Source organism: Cyprinodon tularosa, unplaced genomic scaffold (genome assembly GCF_016077235.1).
Source record: "Cyprinodon tularosa strain WSP-4 unplaced genomic scaffold, ASM1607723v1 ctg491, whole genome shotgun sequence".
In the NCBI taxonomy this organism is placed as follows: Eukaryota; Metazoa; Chordata; class Actinopteri; order Cyprinodontiformes; family Cyprinodontidae; genus Cyprinodon; species Cyprinodon tularosa.
Window position 1 is genome coordinate 534464 of NW_024039220.1, and position 6504 is coordinate 540967.

At 36.3% G+C, this 6504-nt stretch overlaps 1 protein-coding gene across 1 annotated transcript in view; it reads right to left on the minus strand.

Moving 5' to 3' along the window:
• syndig1l (synapse differentiation inducing 1-like) overlaps positions 1-5940 on the minus strand; it is a 65510-nt gene extending 59570 nt beyond the window's left edge. The window contains exon 1 of the mRNA XM_038302500.1: positions 5470-5940. The gene's annotated coding sequence lies outside the window, so the exon portion shown is untranslated. The remainder of the gene's footprint in view (positions 1-5469) is intronic.
• Positions 5941-6504: the final 564 nt, after the last annotated feature.

Sequence of the window (6504 nt, forward strand, 5' to 3'; positions counted from 1 at the left end):
ACAAGACTTAAAGAAAAATGCACACTACATTTTTTAGATCCAAAATTTGTTTGCATCCTTTTTACTTTAAATTACATACTGCATTTTTCATCAACAATACATTCCAATTGAAACATGCAAGGTTTTAACCTCTCTGCCTTCTTTGTTTTAATTGCTTGTGAAACTACGCTTCTCTTCCCTTTGCTTCCCATTTTCCCTCAAAGGTAGAATTTTTCTCTCTTTTTCAAAAACACATTAATAAATCAACAGCCCCAAACTCCCAGACATCCTAAAACTCTAGAAGCACTGGACAGCAAAACAACGTTTTCATTGTTCCTCATTTTCAGTCTTCCTGTGCGTCAGTGTGATGATAATATGCTTTTGATTAGACCATGCATGGCTTCAGGGCTTATATTCTCAAGCTGAACTTACATTTTTTAATAAATGTAATTATCAATACATTGTACAGCAACTGGGCAGGTGTTTACAATAATCTCTGCTCTTGATGCTACAGTCATTTAGATGCAGAGGTCTTCCTAACAGACTTAGGCATTGTTGTGGCGTGAGCATTTCTACAACATCATATATTATTGACACTGTTGGCCACTGCTGATGGATTTGTCTTTTTAGTATTCATCTTACATTCTTTTTATAGGATGTCGGTAAAATACTTTAGTTAAATGCTCCTCAAAGACTGTTCCAGTAGATGTAAATCACCTCTGTATTAGCATAGAGCAACTGCTCTGATTACCATAATCCCATGTTTGCAACTATGTAAATAAACTTCTTCTAAAATTACCACACCATTTACATTTTATGAGAAAAAATGAAAAACAAACAATGGAAATCTAAAGATCTTTCATTTATTTTTAGGGATCTGTATGCTTTGCAGATATGCCTTTTTGATTGTATTGGGCCCTTTTTTTTGCATTGGGAAAGTGATTTTCATTTAATTTCAGAGGATATATGGCATCTAAATTCAGCAGTATTTGGTGATTAGTTGGCGAAATCAGGGGTTTGTTAGGATTTATTTATATTCATACTGGTAATCTCACCTTTAACATTGATAAAAGAAACCAATTAGTTTAAAAAGCCCAATTATCAATATAAAAAAAAAAATTGTCTAATCTTCTCTTACCTAAACCATTAAATGAATTCCTTAAAGTGTGTCCCATCTTTACCTTGCCCAGTTCGTTCCCCTATGTAATTTATTATGTAAAGAAAAAAAAAACACCCAAATGCTTCTAAATGTGTCTAAATCAACCTTTTTGCACATTTTGAAGAATTGCATTAGAAGATCTGGAGGGAAACAACATTTAAATAAAATGTTTCTACACTTGCTTGAGTGATTTGTTATTATTATTATTTTTTTTTTAATTGTGCTAAAGAGAATATGGAAACCTTTCAAATAAGTTCTGACATAGCAAATACTCCTCACAACTTAAGGTCTATATGCAGCATTAGAATCACATTTCTTTCTCGACATCTCATGGTGGCATGAACCATCGTTAATACTAACTGACATTATAAAGTAAGTAAAAATTCCCCAATCGCAACTCATTCCTGAAAACCTCAGTAAATCACAGATATGTGGTCTGTGTGAGCTTGCTAACTCCAGTTTAGTACATCCAAGCTTAACACAGTGTATGAGAATAATATACCTTGAATCGCCTTAATTTGCTCCAACAAATGGAAATATATCTAATTTGTATTTTCTTTATTTTATGACTTTTTAAAAAAGTTTGCCCAAAATTCGCATCACATTTTGTTGGAATCATGGCTAAAGTTTTGGATTGTTCCTATATATAAAAGTCCCTCGAATGAGATGATGCAGAAAGTGCCAGTAATCAGTATTATCTCCAGCTGTAAGTTTGGAGATAAGAAAAGTTGTCCCCTTCCCCCCAATGTAATACAGTAAAGAAGGCTTCAGTTACAAGAAAGGAAAATTTAAAAAAGGGTATGGTCTAAAAAAACAACAACAAAAGATCTCCTCTCAGATTATCATTTTAAGTTTTAAAACCAGACTTGACAATCTATAGAAATCAAGTCTAGATTTACTGAGATTTTACAAAATAAAAAATTTATACTATTGACATTATTGTAACTAAAATGATGAATATGTTTAGTTTTTTTGGCAGTAATATGAATAATTCTTTAATTTATTGTTTAGATCAAATGAATTATCTAATATTATATGAATATTCTTTATTAGTGCTCCAATTAAACCCCTTTGTTTTATTCAGGATTATCATATTATAAGAATAGCTTAACAGCCCATGTTCTGTGAAAAAAAACGTTCACGGATGAATGAGTATTTTAAACAAATAAATCTTAGTTACTCTGATATGATTTTTGGAACAACATTATATGGTTGTAATCTAAGTAAAAGCAAACATGTGTTCTCCTCTATAATTTGCTGTTTTAATATTGGTTGGACTTGTACTCCATGTCATTATATTAGGATTTAAGAGGAAATATTAAGGTTGTTGTCATACAACAAAATGTCTTACTGCTGTAATAGTTGTTTAGAGAGAGGCATTTTGTTTTCCTGCAAATGGGAGTTAAAGAGAGAATAAGACATTTTAGTGCCTACTGAGAAATGTAGGACACCTTAAAACCAGAGAGCATGAAATTCAAAAAGGTAAATCACTGAAATTTATATTGGCATCTATTTTATTTAGAAACACTGAGCACATGTGGCTGTGAGCAAATATACACGTGTGTGTGTGTTTGTGTGTATGGATGTTTTTTGGCAAATAGACTCAAAGAGATGAGGGGATAGAGACAGAGATCACAATTATATGTGATTCTCTGGTTGAGTGCATTCAGGCACATTGGCAGACAGCAGAGGCGGCGAGGAATAAAGAGCCGAGAGGTGCGGCTGAAAGCGAATGAAGCAGAGCAGCCGTTTTTGCAAGAAAAACAATTCGGAATGACTAAGATGGCCTGAGCGCACGCCTGCCTGCTGCACTGCAGCTGCGTGAGAGGTGCCTAGAGCTGTCCGCCGATGGGGTCCAAAGATTAGTGCACAGCCTGTAAGTATCTAAGTGTGAAAAGTGTAAGATTAAGAACATGGCATCAAGAACATCTGAGTGCTGCCAAGCAATTAGACTCTAGTCAGCATAGCCTGTTTCCCTTTTTCAGCCTGCTGCCAATCAAGCTCCAACCTTTGACCCCAGAGAAGCAGAAGGCCTGTATTATCAACAAGGCCTTGAGGCAAGCATCCGAGGGAGACAGCAGAATACCAATGCGCCTTATCTGTCTAACATGTTTACCAGTACATTTCATCCTCAGTTTCGCTACCACATGTGGAGATCTGCTTGCTACGCACCACGACAGCTCCTTCCCTGTGTAATTTAATTTTAGAGATGGTGAACGTCATTTAATGTGTTTAACATGGGCAATGGCACATAGTTAATGATGACTGAAAATTGTGATAATTTACAGGATTAAAATGTTAAAACATTACACGGCAAATGCATCTGAGAATCCTGCACTTTGCCTCAGACCTGGAAAATCTAAAAATCTGATGATGGAAAATGATTTATTAGGGGATGTGCTTTACTTGTGTTGACACATGCTTTTATGAACTATTATTATCATACTAGACTGTACAATATAATAGTTACCTAAGCCACAGTGGAGGTCATGGCTATCTGCAGAGCTGATAATCCTCATACTCTTCGTGCATTTCCCAGAAATGTCAGGAACCTCTAGAGTCTTCAGGTCACTCTACTTTGCACTATGTATTTTGCACACCTGTGAGTTATCTCTGTCACATTGGTAGGGAGAATAGTGTGAGGGTGACAGCAGCAGCTATAGACACTTTTGCCAGACTGGTTTGTTGTCTATGAAGCAGAATGTGGCTGAGTTGTCTTCATTGCCTATTGATCGTAGACTTCAGGAGGAGATGATAAGACACCAGCATTTAGACAGGGTCATTTGAGGTGTTGGATGGACAAATAGGTATAGATTGGGCATTTATCATCTTGTTGGCTCATGCATCTCAGATTCAGGTGACAGAATTCAGTGCAGGTATTCGCCGTGTGGCTCTGTATCCAGGGTGCCTTTCCACTGGGGAGTGTTACAAGTAGACCTGTTAGTGGTGCCCTGATCAAACTTTTGTTGTATATTTGTATGTTCAGATAAGGTAGATTTCACATCTTTAACATAAGCTTTGTAAGTAATGTAAATAATTAAGAATGATAATGGCAATTTACTGATTTTTAGAGCATCTGGTGTACATAATGATCTCTAGTCCAGATTCATCAGCCTGAACTGAATCCTTCTGACAAATAAGTTCTTTACAACACAGTTTGACAATTATAAAACTTATGTTATTTATTCAAACAAAAAAAAAAAATAAAGGCCAATTAAACACTCACTGAAGTCATAGTAAATATTGTAAACAATTTAACACTAAATTATATGAAACTGTAAGATGTTAAATATGAAATATTTTTGTTCAGTCAAATGTCTTTTGTGATCAGACATAAACCAGCCATATTGTAAAAGATTAGAAAATAATGAAATACTCTAAATATTCCATCTTTTTATTACCATATTTCTAAAATATGGGATCTCAAAATCCTTTATTTACTTCTACAAAAATTATGAAAAATCTCTACCAACACCAACCAATAAATCCTTTTAGGTTTTCCAGTGGTACTAAAAATGTATCTTTGACATATGAGGCATATGAGACATATTAGGATGGAAGACCTCCTTGCCATTACCCTAATCTTGAGCTCCCTTAACAAATTATCTATCAGATTTAAGTTGGAAAATCCCCATTGGGAACCTTAAGATCCCGAAACAATGACACTAGTCACGTTTACATTTTTTCCTTCACCGCAACTTTCCATTAAAATGCCTGGATACAGCACTGCTGCTGTTTCAGGCAATTAAATGTGGTGGCTCACATCCTTGTAAAGAATCTAGGCAACAGTCTGATTAATGATCAAATATGATAAAGACAAGCCTTTAAATTAGAAACACTATATACTAGATCCATTTAAGCATTTATACAGAATATAATGCCAAACATTAATAAAATGAAAAATACTTTTGGAAGAAGAAAACCCTACTTTCTCTCGCAAAAATAATTTTTTTTCTTACATTTCTTTGTTCAGGTAAAATAAAATCGTATCACTGCCCAAACACGTGTCTATGCATTCATATTTAGATCATATTACACAGAAATGTTCAAGCAATAGAAAGTTGAAAAACAAAAGAATGGGGTATTAGTTGCAGCAGTCGCAGGTGCGAACTGTGTGAGTTCTTTATTAACACCCTCCTCCACCTCCTCCATCACAGGGGACCCAGTGCAATGCGACAGATATGGCCCCTTAATGAAATTAATTACTTAGAGATGAAAATGAGAAGGCAAACTGTGCGTAAAAGCAGCGCGCGCTCCACACATAAAGCCTTATTATGAGCGCGCGTCTCCCAGCGTTTATCGGGAGAAAGATGGAAGAATAAAATCCATACCTCTGAGCCCTGGCAGGTCCAGATGTCGTCTTAAGGATGGAAAGACTCGCTTGTTCTCGCCCGTACATTATGGCAGCGAGGCTGGCGTTGTCCTCCACAGAAAGAGACATGTCTCTGACTTTCTCATTTAAAGAAATAGCGCATCACTCCGGGCCAAACTGCTCTCTCCACTTCGGAGGGGAGAAAAGAAACGCCTCCCTACGAATATGAGCTTCTATCTCCACAATAAACCGAGCTCTTATGGAATATGTGTCCCTCCTGAAACTTAAAACAACCCTCCGCTCAAAAAGAGAGAGAGGGAGTGAAGAATCGGAGACGCGAATGGCAATATGAGGAGTGGAAGTTCGCGCACGGCGAGTTGGAAACAAGACGCCCGCCCAGCCTGCCAGCATTTACTGGAACTGAATTTACTATTACTTATAGATCATCTACAAGCTGTCACGACCTATAGATCTGCTGATATTTTGTTACTCTGACTCTGTAAAATCAATCAGCCAACCGCTTTGAGAAAAGGAATGAAATGAGGAAGAAAAGTCCGAGCGAATCTAAGTTCATTAAAGTGACAGGTGATCAGAGTCGTGATTGGGCTGGACTGTCATCTCATAGTGGGAGAGCTTCAGGGCAGACGGCAGCAGAGCCGCTGCAATTATAGAGAATGGATGGTTGGGAGCAGACGGCTCATTTCATTAGCTTGAATTTATGCATCCAGCACTTCAGAAGGCAATGCTTTCTTTGTTTTCAGAAAAACAGGAGAACTTAAAGCTTTTGGGTAAAAGATCCCAGAACAGAATTTAGTGATAAGTATTTGTGTTCAATGCTCTTTTTAGGGGGTAGGACCTCTTCCTTGTCTTTAAATTCTCCTTGATTAAAATTCAATAACAGTTCAAAAACATCCCTTTTAGATTTTGATCTATTTTAAAATGACAGTGTGATTTTTGCTAATAATTTGTTTGCTGTTAATCTATGATTTGAGCCCATTTTTCCACCCCAATGAAGGATAATGAATTCACTGGTTTCAGATTATCTTTTTTTTGT